Genomic DNA, 25139 nt, shown 5'->3' on the forward strand with positions numbered 1-25139 from the left:
AATGAATGAAAGAGTGATAGATCTCCCTCTTTCTCTCCAAAATGAAATTGCTCCACTGTAGTCCTTCACCTTCTTCGCTGCATTAGCTGTACAAGCCTAAAGTAAACAAATGTCTCTTGGACTCAGGACCCCATAAATCTCATTTATTTTGTGAAGCCCCTGGGGGAACACTGAGCTGAGGGCACTAAGCATGCAGCAGGGATCCTTCAGGCTGTTTTTTCTTACTTCCAACAGACAGAGCTGCACACAGGAGAATCCTGCCAATGTGAGTGAAAAGAACCATGGCTTTGTATTGCAAAGGGAGAGCCAGAGGGCTGTGGGATAAGCCTGTGAAGACTTTTATATCACAATTGATAAGTATTTAGAAAATATCTGTCTGCATGGCAGGTGCTTGCGTCCTTACAAAGGAGAGTCACTTCTCTTTTCCAGAACAAGAAGTGCAGAGAGGGGTCTAGCAGAACTCACTGTGGATGCAGGCTCAAGTATTCATTCTGCAGACTCACTTCTCAGGGCTGAAAACAATATTGTGAGTAAAAAGCTCTAGCACAGGTAAAATATAAAGACAGTGTTGAGAAATTGCTGCTCAGTTAGGTGATTTACTGTATTATTTGCACAGGAACAGGCAACAAACCATCATGAACCAAACGTTCAGAAAAACAGATTACAGTAAATTGTTCTTTATAAGGATGGGACTAATATTCCCCACGTGTTTGATTTATACACCAGTAACTGAAAGTTTATTAAAGGAAATACTGATGAAAAAGGAGGAAGGATTCTTGTGTAGAGTCAGCCAAAGCATTTATGTTAGAGGGCTCTCCAGGGAATGGAGTGGCTTTGCACAGGTATGATAGAAAAGTTTATGTCCAGAAAGTCTTTTTCAGGGCTTTGCTACTCTCAGTGACTTGTACAGGGCAAGTCTTCAGCAATTGCTTTATGGTCAGTTCAGAAATCCTGCCAATAGATGACATTCCTCTGGTCCAGCTAAACCTTGTTTTCATTCTTGATGTTCTAATGAGAATTTAGCCTGGGATTTATAGGGAACATATTCTCTACATATGGAAAAAAATAATGTTATTTTAATATATATCTTAACTGAATAATCAAAATTCAGGAAACAATCCTGCTAATCACAGTGATATTTATGCTTAGGGTTCATGATAATAGTGAAAAAGTGTCACACACTCAGAATATTTGTAAGAAAGAACCTTTAACTAATACCTGTCCCAGAGAAGGGGCTGAGGGTGCATGAGGACTTGGTGGGGGGAGAGAACTGAGACAGCAGATCCCAAATGGCACAAGGGATATTCAGTACCATAAGGCATTCATGCTCAGCAAGAAGCTAGGGAGGTGGTTGGCCAGGGATCACTACTTGGGGTTATTTATTTCAGTTAATAAATCTCCTTGTTTCAACCCATGAATTTACTTACTTTTACCCTTCCAATTCTGTTCCCTTTATCCTGCTTGGGGACAGGGAATACGCAAAAAGCTGTGTGTTGCCGAGTTGCTGGCTGGGGTTAAGCCACAACATGAGCTTCTGTAAGTACTTTGACTTGAGAACTGAAGATATATTACACTTTGGGGTAATGATCTGTCTGTCATGGATCACAGTCAACCATTATACTTTTGAAGTGAGAAATGAAGTGCAATTGAAAAGATTTGTTTTTCCTTCTAACTCATTTGTACCTCTCCTATTCAGATTATAGAATTTCAATAGCAAACTGGGAAATATGTTCCTGCAGCTTTAGTGTCATGCTGAAATAGTGTCCTCTCATAAGGTTTATTTGCTCACTATTGAGTGGTGTGGGGTTTTTTTTGTTAAATCAGAATTAGTACAGTAACTGTCTTCTGCAATATCATAGATACAGTCGAAATTTAGAGGGAGCCCCATGTAAGATGAGTCCTTAGGGATTATAACGCACCTTTCATGTCACAACCTAGTTGTAGGAAGCATTCATACATGACAACACATGGAAGGTGCAAGACAAATGTTATAAGAAACTTTAACGGAAGGAGACAAAGTAGGGGAGGAAATACAGATTTGTTTTCCTTTCCATGGAAAACGAAAGAAGCAGAGTGCCCTGTTGTGGGTAATATACTACCCACCAGTGGCTATCATGGGCTTCTTTAAAGGTTTTATAATTTCAAGCGCGTGCCAAGAACTGAAATCTGGCCCCACATGGAGGCTCCTCAGTTTGGGGGCTTCAGTGCATTTCTGCAGTGTCTGACACATCCCTGTGTGGATGGTGGATTGGACACATGCCCTGTGGGACACACCACCTTGAATATCAAAGACCATGAATGATATCCCAAAGTCTTCAAGAGAGCAGAGGGCACAAGGCAGTGGTCCTGATCATCTCCTACAGCAGGTGGTTCTTCATTGTCCCAGTCCCTGCCTTTGCCATCTGCAAAAGACTTTCCAGAGACCAGAGACAGTGCTAAAGGAAAATACAGCAGATGTGCCAGTACCTTCTGCATCTTCACATGGTTTATTCTCCTGGACTACTCAGCTTGCCAAACGGCAAAGCCACACTAAAGAGATGTTATAGTATTGAAAATATAGCCTCTGATATAATAAGACTTTAATAACACCATTTATTAAAATGTAGACCAGACTGTGAGAGAATAATCGATACAGATCCAATAGTTTCTCTTGATTAGCAGTAGCTAGCGAGTCTTGGAAATTATTTACAAACTTCTTTTTCAGAAACATACACTTTTTTTCTTTTGTTTTATTCTTTTTTTTGGTATTGATAAGAATATCCTCAGCAGAGTAGAAATTGATGCAATAACTGACTACACACAATATGCTGTCAAATGCACAATGTAACAAACTGCAGGAAATAGAGGACATTTTTCTTTCACCTATAGCAATTTTAGGAGTTGCTTGTAACTATAACAGACACTAGATTTTCAGGGAGAAATGAGATTTTCATTTTCATGGTGCCTCTTTAATTTCTAGAGCTAAGCTTTTAATATTTTTTCCCCAGCATTTGTTTTAAATATAGAGAATTTAATGATAGCTCGAGAAATTGTAGTTGCTTTTATATGATATATTTATTTATGAATTATTTGATGAGTTACACAAAAAAAGACAGTGTGTACTTTTATTATCCGTATTAAGTATGCTCAGACTGTACTAAGCAATTCATAAAATATACACTATATCTTATATGACTGCAGTAATTCACAAAGCCATTGTGAGTTTCCCAGAAATGTAAGGGCATGGGGAAAACCAGACTGCCTTGAGCAAACTCCATAAACAGGATGTTCAAACAGATGAGTTTAAATACAAGAGAGGCTTAAATTCAGAGAGACAATATGATGGAATAACTTGTTAAGCATGCTTAAAGCAGCTTTTATTTCACATTCTTATTTTGGTACATTTTTATATATCTGGTTTTCATCAGCAATAAAACATGTCCCTCTTATGGTGTTGATGAGATTCTACTGATAGAGAGAAGCAAATTCAACTACTTTTGTAAGTTGAGTCTACTTCCACTTTGAAGGAGAAAATATTCAGTTTTAAGCTGAACTTGTGCTGTTGATCTCATACAAAATCCAAACTTCAGAACCGCACACTTGGGCTTTGATTCCCCACACAATAGATCACTTGCATTTGATATTAATTTCCATGGGATCTATTGGTGTGCAGAACTTCACAGAATCACAGGAGAGTTGGGTTGGAAGGAACCTCTGCAGATAAACCATCCAATCCTGCTCCTGAGGCGGAGTCACCTAGGGTAGGTGACACAGGAATGTGTCCAGGTGGATCCTGAATGTCTCCAGAGAGGGAGACCCCACCACCTCCTGGGCAGCCTGTTCCAGGGCTCTGCTACCCCCAGTGTAAATAACTTCTTCCTCATGTGGAGGTGAAACTTCTCGTGTTTTAGTTTATGGTCAAGGCTCCTTGTCCTGTCGCTGGGCACCGCCGAGAAGAGCCTTGGCCCCGGGCCTGGAGATATTTATATGCATTGATGAGATCCCCTCTCAGACTGCTCTTCTCTGGACCTGCCAGGCCCAGCTCCCCCTGTCTCCCCTCAAAAGAGATGCTCCAGACCCCTCATTATCTTTGTTGCCCACTGCTGGACCCTCTCCAGGAGCTCCTTTCCTCTTGTGTACTGAGTAGCCCAGCACTGCAGATACATCTCACTAGACCCAGTAGAGGGAAAGGATCTTGTCCTGCTGGTCACACTCTTTCCAATGCCCTCCAGGATGCTACTGGTCCTCCTGGCTGCAAGGGCATGCTGGCAGCTCTATAAGGTTCCCCCCAGCCTCTGCTGGTACTTAGGCTTATTCCTGTCCAGGTGCAGGACCCTACACTTGCACTTGTTGAACCTCATGATGTTTCTCTCTGTCCAACTTTCCAGCCTATCAAGTTCCCACTGAATGGCAGCACAGCCTTCAGGTGTACCAGCCATTCCCCTCAGCTTGGAGTCATCAGCAAACTTGCTGAGTCTACATCCCATCCCTTTATCCAGGGATATTCTCATTTCAAACAGCTACTTCTCATCGTTCAACCTAATCCCCAGGGCTGTCAATGTGGTCATATCAGTTTCAGAACATTCTGGGTTGTTTTCCCTTGTGCAGAACTTAATTAGATCTTGCAGCCTGCCCATTTGCTATTATTAGGGCAGAGAAAAACATACATACCGCTATTGCCTCCAAACCATTAATGCTAAAGTGTGGAACCAATCTTTGTGCTGTGAAAGCAATCTCTGCTCTTCCACTGTGAAAGGAAAGTCACTTCTCATGAAAACCTGTTTCCAGTTGCACTGAGAATTACTATTGCTGCAGGAGATGCACTACTGCAGAACTCCTGTTTCATTCACTCTTAGCTCTGAGCTAAGATACTGAGTCTTCTGAAGTCTACTTGCCTTTTGAAATGTATTTTATTATCTTTCATGTCCACACACTGAGGAGTTAAAGGGGCTTTTTTATGATAGAAAGGCAGCATAAGTGTGAGAGAATTCCATAACAAGTAACCATCACCAAGCAATTCGAGATCCAGCATTTTTTTCTCAGGGTCTGAGTTCTTAATACTGAGATCTCAATACTGATTCTGATAATCTGCGAAGTGGGTAAAATCAATCAAAGGAGCTAGAGAAGCTGACTTTGAGACAGACATTGCTTCTCTTGCTGCATTGCTACTTAACATAGCAGGTCAAATAGCAGTATAAACCAGGGTTCTGTGGATGAACTGCAGATAGATGGTAGAGGACTGGGTAATTTGAAGAGTGTAAATGTTTCTGTTGTTCTTGTCTTGGGAACACAAAACTGCCCATAACCTTGGGGGAATGGTTATGGTTGGTATATCTGTCATAACACAGAGCATCCAAAACATTAAGGTCAAGATAATAAGAAAACATCACAACCCAGCTAGCCTCATAGTTGATAGATTGTCTAATTATCTCAGTCCTGGGGTGAATAAAAACCAGAGCCATTCCCAGGAGATCCTTTGTAGGAGCTAGACTGACAAAGGTTTAGTCATGTATGGAAACGCTAGCAAAGATCTAATAAGATAAGTATGTTAGAAAAAAAAAAAAAAGAACAAAACTAACGACTACAAAGCCTCTCTGCTTTGTCCTTAGAAACATAGTGTCCTCAGAAACATTTGTCAGGTACTTAGAAATGGAAGATGATAGAAGTCTTTATGTACTGCCACCACTAACTTGTCAAATGTGAAGAAAAATGGCCTTTGACAGTTGTTTCTCACAAGTATCCAGGATCTGGGTGGGACTGATTACATTCATGATTCAAAAATAAAAAATGAGATGCTGTAATTAAACTGCCTAATAGGCAGTGGAGATTATGGTGAATTGATGCCATCCAGACAGCAGGTTTCTCAATCAATCACACAGAAAGTAAAAGGATGAAGGACAAACAATCCTGTGCCCACTAAATGTTAGAATAGAAAATAGCACTGAATATGCAACTGCTAGAGTGGCTTCATTAAAGTGAAGAACATTTTCTCCAAATCCTGACTCAGGCTGAACCTGGAAATAATGTTTGGCGATGATTATTTGTTTTAATTTTCTCCTGCGCAGACAATGACAAAAATGAGAGTGAAAGGAAATAATTTCTCCCAACCAGTCTGTCAAAGGTGTTTTCCTTGGGGACCACGATACCTATTTAGAACTGCAGTTGCACTTCTGTAATTTATACCAGAGTTAGGACACCTGAATTTTGGAAACTTTGGAAATATTGATAGTGTTATGACGGACATTTTTCATTTACCCCTTCATGTGCTGAGGGGAGAGAAAGGACAGAAATTCTGCCCACAGGTTTTTTGCTAACACATTTCTGTTTTAAATGGTAGTGGGCTATGGGTTGGACATATAGGACCCACAGATCAAGTGTAGCCTTCTGATTCTCCCAAAGAAAAGAGAAAATACAATATTTGGAGAGGTCCCTGAAATTTATGACTGTTTCTAGAAACGGCATTTCTTGCATCGGGAGATATAAATAGCAACTAAAACATCTTCCTCTCTACCTTCTAGGAGAATTTGTGCATGGGTTTTTATATTCACCTGGATCAAGAATAGTTTGTAAAAGGACCTCTAGATAAAACATAATTACAGAACTCTGCAAATGGCAGAAAAGGGCTGTAGAAGAAGAAAAAAATGTATGAAGATTTTAGGCTAGGAAATTAGTGAAGGAGTTTTATAATAAATTCTGAGGCAAAGGAGAATTCTTTCCTGCAGGAAATAGAGAAAGATCCATCAGACTTCTTGCATCTCTAGGGCAAAAAGCAATAGAAGAAAGAGGTGTTATGGGTGTGATGACATTGGAACTGATGATAGCATTAATGGCTTGAGTGCTGTATCACAGGAATTACAGGACTGCTTAGGATCATGCTGATAAGATCATCTTTCAGACTACAGAATTGTGAAACAAAACATGGTCTGTTATGATTGAAGGTTGATTCTGTTTTGTGTGTTTTGGAGGTGCAGTGTCACAGTTGTGTTCAGGCTTTATTTTAGACTTTTGTTGACTTGGGCCATTTACAGTCAATTGAGCTGTAAGGCTGTCTCTGGTCATTTGGGTAAAAAAAGAGAAAAACCGACAACCTAAGAACTGTTGTCTTTATTATATTCTGGCACTGGATGTACTGGGAGCTGCCCTACCTTTTGCAGCCTTATGTGCACCTTGCCTTATCTTTGACCTCACTTTTCCTGGGAGACAATCCTTTACTGACTGAAACAATGGAATCACAACAGTCTCCCCAAGCACAGGACCTCTAAAGAAAGGTGAAGAAGGGGTGGAGGGTGACAATTAGTCAGGGTCTTTTGACAGAGGAGAACTGACTAATTTCAAATGTCGTTTGCCACAGCATAGAAACACCTGTAGGGTGAGCTGGGATGATAATCCTACAAAAAAAAAATCTCAGTCACCCTCTCCCTGTTTTCCATATATATGTAGAGCAGTCATTAGTGGTCTGTGGAGGTCAGGATTAATTGATATAATTCTAATAAACATAGTTTACTATTAACTTATAGCAAGGTCCTCAGTACCTTGCAAGTTGTAAGGGAAAGCAAGGCAGGAAGCGCTGCTGGACTTGTGGCTCTGCGCAGTACAGAGGATGATGCTGAGGCAATGATATAAAGTATCCCCTTCCCCTCCTCAGTATATCACAGAATGTTCATTTGAGGGTCTGCTAATTAATCCTAATTAACCCTAGTTTATTATGCTTGCACATTTAAATTATGACGATAACATCTACAAACATAATCTTTTTTATTGCAAAGTGAGCTAAGCTCTGCAGTAAGATTTTATGTGCTGGTTTCTTATATCTTTCTTGTTTCTTGTGTATTCTTGTTTTGTTTTATCTGTTTTGTTTTCTTATTAAGGGTGTGGAAGAAAATGCAGCTTATTTCTGTACTGAAATATCTGAGACCATCAAGACTTCCCGTGTGGACAAACTGTGGTACCAAAAAACATTCTTTTGTCAGTACTTGTTGCTATTTATGGTTCCCTGGAGGAAGGTGGCAATGCCCATAACACTGGGGGGAAAAAGGCAGGTAAGTCCATCTAAAGCTATATATACATCCATCCATATATCTGTTTCTGCTTTTATCCCTTGTGGTCTGCTAGAAAACACCAGGTGAAGATGTTGTATCTGGAATAGGATTTAGTTGGAGAGGTATCCAAATGTCTGTGGTAAGTCATCCTGTGGGCTCAGCACTGCAAACAAGTTAGGCACATGCCCATTTTTCACCTGTGAGTAAATCTTGCTTCTAGAGGTCTGTCTTTCAGTACACAAACATTGCTCCTGAGGTGGCATGAGAGATGCAAAGGGAGATTTGTTCCATGTTCCTGCCTTGTTCCTGTGCCTGTTGCCTAGAGTTAACTATCAATTTACTGGAGTAAAAGCTGCTAAGAAAAGTGACCTAGTAAAACACACAATAGATGGCTTACACACAGACTCTGTGCTGAACAAGTGAAATAAAAGGGACTTTTTCTTCATAGATAGCTGTGCTTTATTGCAGATCATGTTGCACTTGGCAAAATGGTGTTTATGGAAAGAGTGCACTACTGGGATTACATATGCAGGTGGCAAAGGGCTTTTACTTGGAAACATTTTCTGCTGTATGGAATTACTATAGCCTTGAGCCATGCACTTGGTAAACATCTGTCCTCTGCAGATGACCGGGTGTCATGAGCAGAGTCCTCCCCTTCCTCTAGGGAATTCACTGTTCCTAATGTGTTCCCAGAAGAGGTTTGTCTCTCTTGGCTTACACATAAAGTGGACAGTGTTTGGCACTGGTGATTTTGTCCTGTATTATTCAAGCATTTCATGATGGCTTGCTTTCTTGAACACACCTAAGAGGTAGCTGGAAACAGTGTCATTTTTACTAGCAAAGATAGGTATCTTTGCTAGAGTCTCTGGGGATGAAAATCCTGAGAGTGCAAAGCGGCAAATAGCTGTAAATAAATATAGGCAGTACCAATAAATGTAGGCAGACAAACATGGCAAACTGATATAACCCTCAAAGTCTGGCACCCTACATTACAAGTCTGTATTTGCCTTGCATTTCTGTTCACTACCTCCTTCTCTTTATAGTGTATGAAGACCACCCTGGTGAAATACTACCTTCTTCTACCAGGAAGAGTAATCTTGCACTTGTGAGATTTCCCTAGGGCTTCTGAGTGATTCTTTGGACCTGCTTTCAGAGTTCTTTATATTCCTGTCTCCTAATGAGAGATCATTTTCATAAGAAAAAAATCTCCTTCTTTGCCTAGTGTGCTTTTAAATGAACAAACCAGGAATCTTTTAAACAGACAGGCAGAAAAGTATTTTCCATCTGTGTTAACCATGTGTCACTGCTCTGGAGTCTCAGCTTCCTTCTCCTTGCCCAAATTCCAGTTGTTTTCAAAGAAAACAGAGCTTTCTGAAATTTATGTCAACAAATACGCGTACACATATGCATAAGGATGTGTAAGTGTACAAATTGCTGTCAATTACTACTTTTTTTAAGATGTGGTGTTTGCTAGTTGTTCACAGTAGTGGAAGGAAAAAGCTATTTTCACCTTAACTCAGTCATTTTTAGTAACTGCAGCTATGGTTTCAGTATCTCATACTAGTCATTTTAGACTTATATTGGGGATGAAGCTGGCAGACAAATGAGAGTGCAATGGATTAGGTATCAGAGAAAATTGGAAAATACAAATAAAGTTAAGCATTTTATGTGGGGTTTTTCTCCTCTATATAGCTATTACCATTTTGCCGCTGTCTGTTTTGTAACTATGAGCTATGTCTTCAACTTTGCCAACATTAAAATTAATAGTTGAATAATTTTTAAAAACTTGACCTGGTTTAAGACTATTTCCACTTTTCTGAATAAATCTTCAGATAATCAGAGATTCCAGATGAAGCAGAAAAAACATGCAATGCTTTTCTGGACATACAAGATGTTATGATCCAGTTTTGCAATATTCTAAATGTTTTATGGCAGAGAGTAAATGTAGCTATCTCTGACTGACTCTTATAGCAGGTACAAGTAATATATACCAGGTTGTGCATTCATCAGTCAATGCTTTTAAACACATAAGAGTTGTGGATTTTTAGATTTCTTTATATTTTTTGGGGTATCAGTTAATTACATGGACTCTGCTGTGAAACTGCATCCATTTCAGGGGTGCTTTACACTAAACTCAGTAGCTTTTGGGAGACTCTTTGAAAAGGACACATTACCAGAGGAATAAAAATCAATATAGTGCAGATTTAACCAGCCCTAGGAGTGCAGGCTTGGGCATGGAGGATGTCAGAAGGACAGGAGAGTCTGAAGCTCTCCCAAAGGGAGACTGGTGAAAGGTGTTCTCTAATGAAGAAATGTTTCAGTTGCTGGACTATTTTCAGAACACTGGGATAGAGAAATCATTAAACTGTCTTAGAGTTTTCTTAGACTTCTGATTTCTTTTTCTCTCTCTCCTTGGGAAGATCTTGGTTGCACTGCAGTCCCTGGCAGTCTTTAGAACTGGAGAAAAACAGCACTCTTTCATGTTGGCAAAGAAAAGGCAGAAAGAATAAAGGCTTTTAAAATCCATTTTCTTTATGATAAATGAAGTTGGCTAAAAAATATACTTCACATTTTTCCTGTTTTGATTTTCTGCATTAGAAATGCATTTGAAATTTATCCCTATGTTTTTAGAGGCTGTTGGAATGACTGAAAACCAGGCATAAAAAAGTATGTAGGCAATTAACATCTGTTTGACTGGAACAGTTGGTAGAAAAACTTTCTTTGTCAAATGTTCACCAATCCTATCTTTTTAAATGTGGTTAAGAAAATGATCCTGTACTTAATCTTTGAAATAAAATAAGACATAGACTAAAAAAAAGTCCTGTAAGTAGCCACTGACAGCACAGAAACCCAAACAATGACCAATATATGACTCGATATTTTCAAGGGAAAAAAATACCAAAATGAAGATTACGCCAAGGCTTATTTCAACTGCTTTTATACATTATACAGGAACCTGAAGAAACCCAAGCATTTTTTTCTTGTCTTAGCAGGTTGCATTTCAAAACTGTTTTTAAACAGGCAGTCAGTGAAGAGGTAAGTAGTTAGGATAATATGTCATTATGAAATTAGTGTTATAGGTAGTAAGTAGTTTTGTATCTTGCAAGTGTGCAGATAAGGAAAAAGTATTTTCAGGGGAAGGTTCTTTATTAAAAATAATAACCCTCTAATATACAGTAATTTCACGACTACAAGCTGCACCGTTTTGACTAAAATTTTGCTCCCACTCCAGAAATGCGGTTTACACTCAGGATCGGCCAATATGTGAATAATTTTCTGACATTTCCAACCCCGGAAATGCAAACCGAGGTGCCGAGTCGAGCACCTGCCAGTAAAACCCGGCTTTATGCAATCGTTACAAATTGGTTACTCTGTTGCGCAGTGGGTGGAGCCAGGCTCCGTGCAGGCAGCATGGGGGTGTGGAGAGGCGGGGGAGCTCCCTCCTACTGGCCCTGCGGCTCGGGGGAAGGTGGGGGGCTCCCTTCCCCACCTGCCACTGCCATGGGAAGGAGGGGGGTTCCATCCCCGCCTCCCAGCACCACCACCGCGGGTGCCAGTGGGCTCTGTGCCCAGCTACCACTGCGGCGCAGCGCCGGGCCGGGGCGAGTGAGCCCAGCAGCGGCGGCGGCAGCCGGCCCCAAGCGGCCCCGTTGAGTGGCAGCATCGAGCTGGGCCACCTTGCCCCATCGGCAGCCCCGAGCCGTCACGGCCCGAGCCGAGCCAGTAAACCTCACCATCCCGCGATTCTGTTACTATTTGGCAACTTTGTTGCATGCGGGTCCTCGCTGCAAACGACAGAGCAGTTTATAATTGTGTGCGGCTTGTGTATGGACAAAGAACGAAATGTTTGCCAACACCCAGCTGTGCGGCTTATAGTCAGTGCAACTTGAAATCGTGAAATTACTGTAATTAGCGCTGTACTTGCTGGTTAAAAACATGATTAGGAATCCGCTCTCTCATTTTGCTGTGCTCTTGATTGAGTTGTACTGCTCAGGTTTTTTTGTTAAGGTCTCTCTTCTTGCTATGCAATGACACAGAATCTCATTCTGCTTCAGACATTTTCCTACTTGGACACTGTGATACCCAACAGACTTTTAAAATAATGCCAGTGTTTTCTATGAGGTCAGTGGAGAGTGCTATTCACAACCCTCTTCATGTCAGGCAGCAGAACAATACCTCAAATTATATGTATAGTCATATATTTTTGAGAACCTAGTGGGATTTTTTCCTGATTATTAAACTGTCCTTTCTGCTGAAAGATTCTCCTGAGAAAGGATCAACACCTCTTGTTTAAATGATGGCAGTAGGTCACTTACTGGGAGCAACTACACAGGCATGGGGAGGAGGTATGCAGAGAGGTCTGTACTCCCCTGTTTAACACTGCAGCTGTACAGTTCCTTGCCCTGTGATGAAGTTGTAATCCTGTCCAGCTTCCATCCCCTCCTTCCTCCCACTTCCCACTGGGATTTTTTATTTTCTTTCAAATTTTATGGACATAGTTATCACTGGGTAGAACACCTATTGCCTTTTGTCTTCCATTTTAATTTTATTTTAGGATATTGTCACCCAATGGAGTAGCTATATAACTGATCCATACTTCATACTACCTTCGAGCATCATTCCTAAATTATGAAATCTACTGCTTAAATGGCATTGCTCACCAAAGCTTCCATTGCCTTTTGAACACAGAAATAATCAGTGGGGCTCTTGCTAGCACCATATCTTTGAGAATGGTATCAGTAACGTTGGTCATAGCGTACAACATGCTGTTTCTGTAAAGGCAGACGGCATCCAAGCTGTGCTGGAGCAGTCATGCAACTGTCTCCTGTCTTCAGCAAGAGGCAGCCTCCCTGTGTGCTGCTGTCCTTTCAGCATGTCTGAGCTGCCAGGGCTGAGATCTAACATGCTGTCATGTTGTTCATGAAAAAAAAGCTTCTTTCCTCCTAGTCAAAGAGCTGTATTTACTCTGGGATAAAGCTGACACCTCCAAAATTGACCAGGAAGGATTCTGCATCCCTGAGCACCTGGATGCAGATCTGCACTTGAGAATTCAACTTACAAAGAATCTTTTCTGCTTCTTAGTCCTCCTAAGATATACCAAATGGCAAAACACATGTGTACTTTTACCTTCGTCCAAACTATTCCTGTTACCATTTCCTATAGCAGAATTCTGGGAAAGATTTTTTTTCCTGTCCATCTTTCTTGATCTTTTCCTCTTTCCTATTAGCTCTCAGTGGGTCAGTGCAAGAGAACAAAATTGTCACAGCATAAAATCATTTGAATGGTCTTGCTTCTTTGGAATAAAGCTTCATTTATCTCGGTAGATGGTCTTTAATGGGTACGTAATGTCTGTATGGGGAAGAACAAAAACTAGGTAAGCATCCTTCACTTTATATGTTCCCAGATTCCAGGATTCCCTGAATCTGTTATATTTGATCTAGTAGCACTCAAAAGATCAAGCGCACCTCCAAGTTTTTGCATTCATGACATACTTTGCAAGGAATTCCACCAATCAGTTCTACCATGTTGCATGAGGAAAGTCTTTATCTTCACTTTTATCTGTCTCTGACTACCTTCCTCTTATGGCCACTAGTTCTTGTGCTAGAGGAGACAGTGAGGGTTCAATCCTTTTCTGGCCTTCCTGAAGCTCTTGGCATTTTGAAAATCTCATCTGTATCTCTTTTCAGGATTTCTCTTTGTCAACTGAAGAGTCCAGCTTGTCCTTTGAAGTGATTCTGTACCTTGAATTTCTGTGGTGTCTTCCCCTGAGCCTTTTTAAGTGCTACCACATATTGTTTTTATCTTTTTCACCCATGGGAACCAAAAGTTTCAAGGTGTGGGTGCTATCTGGCAGGACATTTTGGTTTTTAATCTCTGTTCCTTTTCTTATAATTTCTACTCTTTCTGAACTGCCTTCAGTGCTGAACTGATATTTCCATAGTATTGATCGATAGATACAGCCCCTGCCCTGAGTCACCTTTCCTGACTTACTGTAGATCTTTTGTCTGAAATAATCCTGACAATAGCTTGATGTGTAAGTTCTGTACACCATCCACCATCGGTCTGTATGTGCATCTGCTACCCCAAGTTCCTGTCAATATGCTTGGACAGCCATAGGGCAAAGTCTGCAATCTTATGTCTGTTTTATACCTTCCCCAACAGAAGCCCTGAGACTAAATAAATGCCTATTTTCTTATCAAGTTCTCAGGCACTAAGTAAGCAGAGGATTTTCTGCAGTGTGTGTGGAAGTGGACTCAAGGCTGGAGAACAGGATGCAGTAGGATGTTGGGTCATGGAGACAGCCAGAGTGTGGGTTATCATAGAGAGAATCAGCCTGGTGAGGACATTGCCCACCACATCCTGTGCACAGCAATGCAGAAACAACCTTACACTTACTCTCTCAAAAAGAAACTGGAGAAGTCCCAAGCCATAAATTGTTCTATGCTGGAAAAGAATTCTGGGAAATTATCAGTCTATAGCTACCCTGTTCTTATATCCTTCCCTAGCTATCTATTTTGTAGCCCCGTTAGAGACATTCTTCTGTTTATGTTTCTTGGCTGCAACGCAGCAGTATGTATTCTCACTAAACCATCTCCGTTTTGCTGTCCCTGTAATAGGGTGAAAGATATACACACTTTCTTGCCAGCTTTCTCCTCTGGCTGTCTCAGATCTGTGTGACTGTAGCATAAGAGTAGCTTCTTCATGGTCTGTTGCTTGTGCTTTGGTTCTAATTATAAATAAGAAATGCATCAGAGTCCACAATTGTTTTTTTTTTTTCCTAAGTGACTTGCTAATTTCCAGACTTCAGAAGAAGTCACTTTTCTGTTAAAGTTTGAGTCCCCTTGCTCATTCCAAATTTTCTGTATGTTGTAAATACAATGCCAGCCAATTGTCAGGTGCAACTGCTCTGTGAGCTCCTTTTGATTGCTGCTGCATGCCTATATATATGGTAGGTAACTCCTGTGTCCTTGCACTGTCTGTTGTATACGCTTTATTTGAGACTGGAAATATTTTAGCAGCAGGCAACAGAATTTTTTTATGGACATATCAGAGAAGTCATAACTCAACCCCCCCTAAAATATTTTCTTTTCTCCATAGTGCAATAAAACATCAACATTTTTTATATAGCTGGAGTACTGTTAGGTACAGGTAGAAACTTTTCTCACATTTCTTTGGCTCTTTTGTGAGGTTAGAAGTAAAGGTAAGTAACTGAAACAAATTTCACAAAACATAAGTGATATATAGGAGGCATGAAATGCAGAGACAACTGTTCCACATTTTAAGGCTGTCTCTCTAAATACTTGCAAAATATTTGCATCTGGAAGCAGGTAATTTGCATTAAGTCCCAATACAATGTATTAGGGCAAACCCGCACCCATTGCTAAACTGTAAATGTTTGAATCACATTCTGCTGTTCATGGAAGCTTTAGGTTACTTTGATAATATTATGCAGGATTTTTGTGGTGGGTTTGTTGTATTGTTTGGTTGGGGTTTTTTGGGGTTTTTTTTCCCTTTTTAATTTTTTTAAAATTTTTTCCCCCAAATGCAGAAGAATGTGATTAACAGCATGTTTAATTTCACCAACACTTAAACTTGGATATGTTTCCGTAGACTTAGTCTGTAGCTAACTGCTGCAACAACTGTCACTAATTAGAAATTAATCTGGAAATTGTCTGGAAATGAGATACTCAGAAACAACATACATTATGTCCGTTTTTTTCTGTTACACATATTGCAGTAAACCCCCAAATCATGAAATGTACCTGTGACACTTTGGGAGGGAGAGGAAGATTTTGACTCTTGGAAGAGCAATCTGTGAGTTTTGCACAGCCTGTAGGAAATCCAGCTGTGGCAGAAAGAAAGTCTTATTTTTAAAAAATGCATAATATTTTTTGTTAAACTGGTTTGGTGTCTGGTCTAAGAGGTATTTCTGTTATTTGGGATGTGACTCTTGCTCTTCCCATCAGAAGTGGGATGCAGTGAGCTTGCAGTCACTTATTTCTGTGCTGTACCTTGGAGACAAGCTGGAGATGCAGAGTTGGTATCCAGGACTAGATCAGCTGCTCTGTGTCAGATCATCAAGCCAATTGTGCCTTTAGGGAGGGTTATGGTGGTTGCCAAGTGGCTGCTGCTGAGACTGGAGCACTGAACCCTGCTGTGCAGCACAGAGGGAGTTGCACTGGCTCTGCAGACAAGTAATAACTGAAGCATACTCCTCTTCTTTGGGGGCATTTGATGGGATTTTGGCACAGTTGTGTCCTGTCTGCTCTTTATGCACCACTGGTTTTCCTTGTACCTGTGTAATCTTTAAGGATGGTGTAGGCAAGGCACTGCAGAATGGCTGAGGGAATGCTATTCCTTGTCTGGAAGTACAACCTACTTGCTTGGGGAAAAAACACCACTGTTGATTTTGTAACTTTTAGATCCTTCAAAGGAATCGACTTTATGAAAGGTGACACAGCCCTCCAGAGGATCAGCAGCTACATAGTTCAAAAGATAAATTGAAAAAAAGAGATGGAAAGTAAGGACTGAGGATTCCACTCAGGTTTTGTGCAGAACCACAGCTGATCCTAGCATAAAAGGTTTCTCTGTCAGCTTCTAGTAATTTTCTTAAGGGCAGACAAACCTTTTGTTTCCATGATTATGAGAAACTGAGGGAGAAATAAATGAAACAAATAAAAAAAATACATATATCCTCTAAATTAAAAACAGCTCATCCCCACATATTTTTTCTTGCTTACCCCTCAATGGTACTTCTGTTTTCCAAGATAAATGTGCTGCACAAGCACAGAACTATCACAACCTGGTTTGAAGTCTTTTCAGCAGAAAAGCAGAAAGTGAACTGCCAAGGGAAATGTTTTTTTCACAAACTTGAGGGGAGCCTTTCCAGTTAAGATTTGTATGTTACTAACTGTGACTCACACTAAAAAGCCTGTCAAAGATAATAAATCAATAGCAAAAAAGTATGGTCAAAGAAAACATACAGTCATAAAAAAAGAATTAATTTCAAAGCTCACCTGCTGGTGCCTGGTACAACAGAAAGCCTCTTTCCTGTTACAGCTCAGCCTACTGATCTGGGAGTTGAACCTGCAGCAACAACTACTTATTGAAGGAAAAAAAAAGTTGTCATTAAAAAAAATAAGTAATGAACAAAAATCCCCAAGCAGTGACACAGCAGCTGCCCAAAGTCAGCATAGGTATTGTCAGAGGAAATCAAAAAGGAGACAGAAAGGGCAAAGTAATTATGCAACCAGTTCTTTTGTTTCACATATGCTGATGTTCCAGTGATGTTCTCAGATTCCAGGAAGACCTTATCTGAAGATCAAATTTTATAAAAATATTTAGTTCATAATTTCTAGAAAAAGATAAAAGTACGCAGATCTATTTTTTATATGTTCCTTTTCAATATGCTACCAAGAATTTAGAAAATAATGTTAAAAAACTATTAAGGTAGTTTATGGGTGTTGTTGTTTTCTCTTCATCCCCCTCCCCCCCCTCCCCCAAATGTTAATTTATAGAAAAACAAAAGCAACACAAACTTTATAAAATATACACCTGATTTTGGGGTTAGAGATGCAAGAGGGGGACTGACTGCCTCTTTTCACTAAAGTAAGAATATATATAAATACTACCAGATCAAGATGACTCTGTATTTTAGAAGTCTTCCTGACAACAGTCATTAGCAATTCATAAGGAAATACCTCATTAAGCAAATAACATATAAATTATGGGGTAATTTAAAAATGCTTCCAACTCATTAGAATAGACTGATTAAAAAGCAGATTTCTTTCATAACATCCTCTCTTTATCCATGATGACATTGAACCTGAGTTTCATTCTGCTCCCCTGAAGTCCAAATATGTGGGAATTTTGCGCAGTGTTTCCTCCAGCTCACATACCAAACCCTAGTTCTAGAGATGCTGCTTCCCTTTTTAGATGCCACTGAAGGGGGCTGTTAAAATGAATAAATCCTTACACAAGCAGACACGCTGATCTGGGAATGGACTACCTGTATGGATAGGATTCAGCACCTGCATGAAGCTACAGGAAACTTTCTGGTGCCTTGTAGTTCTCATAGAAAAGTTGAGTCAAGAAACTGCTCCTTCCTCAATCCTCCTCCCATTCTATAGAGAATCTCCAATGTTTATTTTCCTTTCCACTTGCAATCAGAGCTTCAGCTTGTTGGGATGGTCTCCAAATAGGGTTCTTTGAATACTGAAGTGCTGCCAGAGAGATCAGCAGCAACCAAATGGGAAGAGTGCCTGGGTACAGATTTTGGGAAAGTTCAAAAAAGGAACTCTGAGCCTGCTCTACAGGCTACATGAAATGCACAGCTGTAGTACAGTGCACATCATCCAAACTGGGTATCTCTAGAAGCGTGCTAGGGGCCTGTATTTGATTTTCCTTTGTGGGGAAACTGGAGTGCAATTGTACCTTACTTCTGCCAGAGAACTGCCTGATGAGACTTCAAGAGAGCCCCTCAGGATTTTGGAAGCACCCTTGGGGTGAAGAGGTACACACAGACACATATACACATAAACTATTTTGACTTCACCGTGACTGAGATTTTTGCTAGCTTTGCCAAGGAAATCTAGAAATTATGTTGAATTGGATTCATGTAGCAAGTCTTTGGCAATCTGTGGGACAAGGCCAGGGGTTGCCTCATGCCAGGCACATACAGCTCCAGCTGGCTCTGCAGTGGGTTGCTTCAAGGACACAGCTGAGACCACCAACAGAGCTGAAAGCCCCTCTGTGCAAATGTCTTTGTGAAAGAGAACACACTGTATAGGCAGAGGAAGAAGGGAAAAAATGAGACAGTGAAAAACATCAGAAGGAGCACCAAGCTGAGAGGATGAAAAGGATGTTCTTCATGATGGAACGAAGATCCCCCCACAAAGGACCCGTACCTAAGCCCACACTGGAGCAGATACTTCCCCAGGTGTACTATAACCCAAAGAGACCCCATGCTGGTGTGTGGAAATTGTGTGAAAGAAAGGAGCAACAGAGAGAAAATACTGTATCTTGACCCTGACCACCTGCACCTCCTGTTGCCTTGCAGAAGCTGTTGAATATAACCTGTGACAGCAGTAAGGTTGGTGGAGAGCTGTCTGTAGTAAAACTGAGCATGGAAAGGAGGAAAGGTGTTTCCCAAGCATCTACATATTTGTTTTTCTTTTTTGTTGTTTAACAATACCCAAACTAGTACCAAATTATTAGATTGTCAACAAATTAAGTTCTCCAAGATTGAGTCTGTTTTGCTGGTAATAGAAACAGTTAAATTATCTTTCCATCCTTATCTGAACCTAACAGTCTTCTTGCTCCTGTTCTTCCTATTTTCTTCCCCCATGCTGTTGGAGTGAGGTGGGAGAATGTGTGAGTAGCTGTGTGGATTCTTGGCTGTGAACTGAGGATATACCACCACAAACTAGTATCTTTGTTTATTTATTCCTCATCTCTATATGTCTTTCCATTTGGAAATAAAAGGTTGTAGTGATGATAAGATGTTCAACAATATCTATAATTAGAGTTTTCTCATTAATCTCTAAGCATCGAATTCCCTGCTTTTCAGTGGGCATCTCTTGATAGCGTGGCACTCTGACATTAATGACTAGATTAAGTAATCAGTCATTTGCAATTCACAAATAAAATTGTGTTGAGATTATGAAAGGGACCATACAGAAAGATACAATCTATCTGTCCTGTGCCAATTTATGGATATGAGCATCATATAGAGATAAAATTAATATTATTTTATAATTTTAAGAATTTTTCTCACAAAAAAAGTTATATACTTTCTTCTGTAATTTTCAAAGCAGCACACTTCTGGTGATGAAAGTGAAAGGATGCTGATGGAGACTGAGGATGCAGAAAAAGGAAACACTTGGTTAAAGAAAAAATATTGAATTAGAATTAAAGTCAAAAATTGTTTAAAGATAGTCATGAAACACTCCACCAACATCTAAGAATCTAGGCCTCCATCCAGCAAAACTCAGAATTATCTGCTTGGTTTCTGTCAAGTGTTATATCACAGGAAGCTGTGTATAGGTCAGTCCCTGAGGTTAAGCATGTGCTTAAGTGTTTTACTTGCAAGGCTACAGGGTCTTTTCAAATATGGAATGGAATTACATCACCCAGGTCCTGCAGAATGTAAGTCTGAGCCATTGCCTGCTAGGCTGGAAGCTGGGCTTATTCATATGATTGCAATGGTATTGCCTTGACAGGATTCAGGAATGTATTTGACATAAACCTCTGTATAGAAGTAATTTCTTAGCTGAACACAGGTGCCTCTGACTTTCAGAGATCAGTTCTGGAACTTTTTCTCCATGGATGGCCATGAAGTACATTTAGCCATATAATCATTCCAAGCAGCATTCTAACTGCTGCTCTTTGCAAGTCAGATTACACCTGATCTGAAAAAGTAAGAAGCCATTGTTTTACTTCAGGTCATTAGAGCTCTAATTGGCCATTACATAACCAAAATGTATATCCATTATTGCTGTTATAAATCTTTCCCCTCTTTTTCCTTTCTTTTTAACCAACTGGAAACAAGAGAAAATCTAGCTAGAACTGGATATCTACTTCAGATTTTTTTTTGCATTTCTAAATGATTTGGTGTCCAGTCTGGTGATGGGTTTTCCTTGAGTACTTAAAGTGTTACTTACGTTTAGGTTTGAAATATTTGCATCAGGACAGTTGAGTTATATTCACTAAGAAAGGATTTGGAGTAGATACTCAATTTTCCGTATGTTGTTGTGAGCAGTCAGTCATTAAAGATGGTGTGATAGCCAAAGCCAAAACCCTGAATCTGGAAACATTTGGATTTTATCATCTTGTTAAAGGAGGAGGGTGTATGTGAGAAAGATGAATGCCAATAAAAACAATGAATCTCTGGCAAGAGAACTATTTGAAAAATAGTTTCCTTGGAAACCGCTTTATACTTCATACATGCTATTTTTGAGATAACAGCTTTTTCTTATCAAAACACCCACATGGCAGAAAGTACCTGTTTGTGTTTTCTCCCTCTGTTTCAGGAAGAAAGAAAGGTTACAAGAAATTGATAAATCCAGAATATTTTCCCTTTCTTCTGACCTGTTTTTTCCTGGTACAGTTATTTTCCATCCCAAAAGGAAATGAAAGAAGGTTTATGTATGTCAGTCCTGCGGCTTAGCTCATGGTACTGTGGGAGTTAGCATTTAAAGGTTGAGAAGTGGTTTACTGTCTCTCAAAGTGTTTCATGATAGAGAAATGCCACAGAACTTGTTTCTAGTGCTTGATAGAGTCTTTTGTAACTAAAAAAGTTATTGATGTTATAATTATGTCCCAAAGGCTAGTACAGGTTTTAATTTCTGATAGTGACAACTGACATCACCTTTGATTTCCTCAAGCTTGCTCAGGGTTTTCCTTTGAGCCCCAGGAAATATATGGATGCAGTTTAATGAATTGTGAAGCCCAAAAAAACCCAAAATCTTTCCAGAGAAAATGGAGGAAGAAATATATTTGGGTACTTTTTTTTTTTTTTTTTTTTTTTTTGTGTAGAGTCACCTGAATGAACTGTAATATTTATAAAGATTTGAACATGTATTTTGTTTAAAAGTCTGACATAGAGCATTGTGGCCTCAAATTTGTACAGTAAACATGATTTTAAGTCAGAAATTACATGATATCTGCCGCCCTACCTGCTGGTACCTGTGCAAATCTGAAGGATTTGTGAACTATGAAGAAGCATAAATTCAAGAAATGACCTCAAGTGAAAGCTCCTGCAGATTCCTAGAGTAGAAGTTGACTCTGATTTTATGGTGGGATCCTAATCAGCTTCCAAAGTTTTGGGATGGTTACAGAGTGTAGTATCTGACTCTGAACTGTCTTCATCGTATTTATCCTAATAAAACTTGGTTTCTTACAAAAACCTAACAATTTAAAATTTTGTGGTGGGATTCATCATACCTACCTTTAGCTACCTAAACATGAAATATTTTTTCTGAGATGTGTGTACTGTTTCCACAGTAAAGGATGTGTGTCAACCATCTCCAGAGGATACTTCCCAACACCACGCAGTGGTTGTACAGAGCAACCTTGATAAGTCCCTCTCAGACATGTCTCTTTCTTTCTTTGGTGGGCATTGGAGGCTTGATGACTCAGTTGGACAAGATAACAAAGTCTGAGACGTGAAATATTTATTCCTCAAGATAGGTCCAGGGAACAGGGTGATGGCCACAACCTCTCATACTCTGTAGCAGAGATCCTGCTTTCATAAAAATAAATCAGTCCAAAAGAAGAGCCAAACAGAACCAAACCAAATCAATAGGACAGTTCTCTTTGATAATGTACCCAGAAACTAATTTTTGCTGTGGAAAACAAATCTTCACTATTATAATGTGCACCTTGAAAAATGGTTCTGTTTTAGTTTAGTGACCTTTTCTGGTCTCAGAAATTGTAAGCTAAAAGTTCTTGTCCATTGCCTATTCACAATAATTAATGAACATTTAGTTATTGAAATGCCACTGGGTGTCTAAAAAAGGTAAATCTTCTAGCTGAGTGAAAATTAAGCTAGTCAATACATGCAAACTAAATTATATTTACTGCATTTGAAACAGATGGGAGTTTTTATTCTGAGTCTGTTGGTCCAGTCAACTGTTGGACAGTAAGCATAAAATAATACAGCCAATTGAATTATTGAAATACAGGTGCATTACAGTCTTTATTGGAAGTAAAACCAAAAATCTGCTTACTTATGTGTCAGTGAGAGAGCATCTTTAATCTTGCTGAGAAATGGGAATGGCAGTATGTGATTTATTTGACCTTTGTAAGTAATTTCTGTTTACAACCCAAAAATTTCTGGTGATAACTTTTCTCTATTTTTTGTTTCCTTAGTCCCATTTCATATGTAAAAAAAGAAAAACAACACAAGGAAAAACAGCAAATTGGTGCAACTTTGAGTCATGTAAATACAAAATACAGCTTGGTAACCTACTGTTATTGTCTAAAAATTCAGAGAAACTTACTAGTACTGGAAAAATTGATTATGCAAATAGCCATGACTCAAGCTGACCTGTCTTTTCTTTGGCTTTATGGCTTTGCAGCTCCTTGCTTTGCCTTAGTAAAGATAATCAATTAGTTCAGTCTGGCTTACAAGGTTTTAACACAAGCATTTTCACTGGATGTGAAGTCTGTGGACTTAACTATAAAGTTTATACTGGTCATAGGGATAGTTGTACAAGACTGGATTTGGCAGAGTACATCCAGTCATGGGATCTTTCAAGGAAAAATACTCTTTTTGTTTTAACTTCTCTCAAACTGTGTGGTTTCTAGTGGTATAAGTTACTGTTAATTGCCTTTGTATGATTTGTTAATCTAAATATTGCTCATTAGAGACACAATCCTGTAATTTGGAGTAATTTGCAGATTTTTCTGTTTAGGTTTTCAGGAACAGAACCAAACCTTAACTAAAACATTGTGGTCTCAATTAATTTTATGAATGATCCTTGGAGAAACGTACTTTTAGTTCTACATTGTTTTAATGACAAAAATGGTAAATGGTATTTATCTGTTTATGTTATTCATTTATTTATTTTTAGTTTTAGGGCTTTTACTATCTGAATGTTGGCACCAGTAGAAGTGCCTGAATTAAAGTCTTCAGTTTAACCAGGAAACTCTGTCCCCTTTTGCATTCACTGGGGAGGGGAAGGCACCCTCACAAAGGAATTCACATCTTAGGTTCAAAGCACTGTCTGGACATGGTCTGTCTCCACTGACCTTAAAGTGAACATACATTTCTAAAAATTTGGGATTCGAATTGCACATGCTTTATTGAGATGTTACCAGAGCCATAATGTGACTGTGAAGATTGGGATGAATGCTTATCTCTACCAATTTGGAAAGAGCCATATAAGATTTTATGCCCTACTGTTGCAACTTAAGCAAGCCACAGAAATCCCAGCCTCTATTATTTGGCATCTCTAATTTCCTTGGCTTCAGTAAGGATAAATGGGTGTATCAGGGTACTGTTTATTCTCTTTTGTTCTGAGAAACATTCCTGATTTAACATCCCTTGCATGATAATTTAGAAAAACATTGTGTTCCTTTTTGTTCCTCTGCTTCAGCATGACACAAGACTATCTCGGGTTTAAGTATTTAAATGTGCTTCTGAATATAATCCATACTTCTTTTTTATGCCTTTAGGTAGAGTTAAAAATCTTGAAGAATGATGTTAGTCACAAATAGTCAAAAATTAAGATCTTTTGTGGAATACATTCTTTTTAGAATGAAATGAAAGCCTTAAAATGTAGTAATGAAAAAAGGAAGGAAATGAACTTCAGTAATTAGACCCTGGTGGGTGTTTCTGCACAGCCTAATTTTTTCCTGCTGTCCTGTTAGTTACTGAACTGTTTATGCAAATTGAGAGTGCTCCAGCCAGGGAATGTGAGAAGAGCTCCCTTTATAGCATAGAGATTAAGGCACTCATCTGAGCTGTAGGTAATCCTTTTTGAAGCTCTTGTTGTCAGCATGAGTTCTCTGCATACCATCCTCATTTTGACCATGAATTTCATCTTTGCTTGTTTTTTCTGGTTTTTTTTTTTTTTTTCCCTCTAAGGGAATTTTTAGGGGGGAATAAAAGGATAGCTTTGTTAATTGTCATTGTGTATTGGAAAAAAAATCAGGCAATCCCAAATCTTGATAAAAAACAAATAACCAAGATAAGCAACTGAACAGACTTGATGATGTAAACTTTCTGTAATATTCCAGAAACTGGTCTTCCCAGACATAGGGCTCCCATTTGACTGAGTAGTTGTAATGTTACTTCCCCATAGCCTTCAGCACACCAGTTAAAAAAATACAAGAAAAAAAAAGTAGCAATTGGTAAATATCTTTCACAGCTGTCTATAATACTGTGAAAGCAACAATCTCACATCCAGGATAAATGAGATAGAAAAATCCATAGAGTGCACCCTCCCAAAAAGATTTTAATTCACCATAAATAATGAGAAAAGTGTCTAAATACCTTAAACGGACACTTGAAATTTATGCAGTTTGACACTTAAAAAATTCAGAAACATCCAAAGTAGTATAAAAACAACAGATCTGGAGGTTAAAAAAATTCTCAGAAATCTGCAGTATAATTTT

The sequence above is a fragment of the Catharus ustulatus genome, chromosome 2, assembly GCF_009819885.2.
Source record: "Catharus ustulatus isolate bCatUst1 chromosome 2, bCatUst1.pri.v2, whole genome shotgun sequence".
Taxonomy (NCBI): Eukaryota; Metazoa; Chordata; class Aves; order Passeriformes; family Turdidae; genus Catharus; species Catharus ustulatus.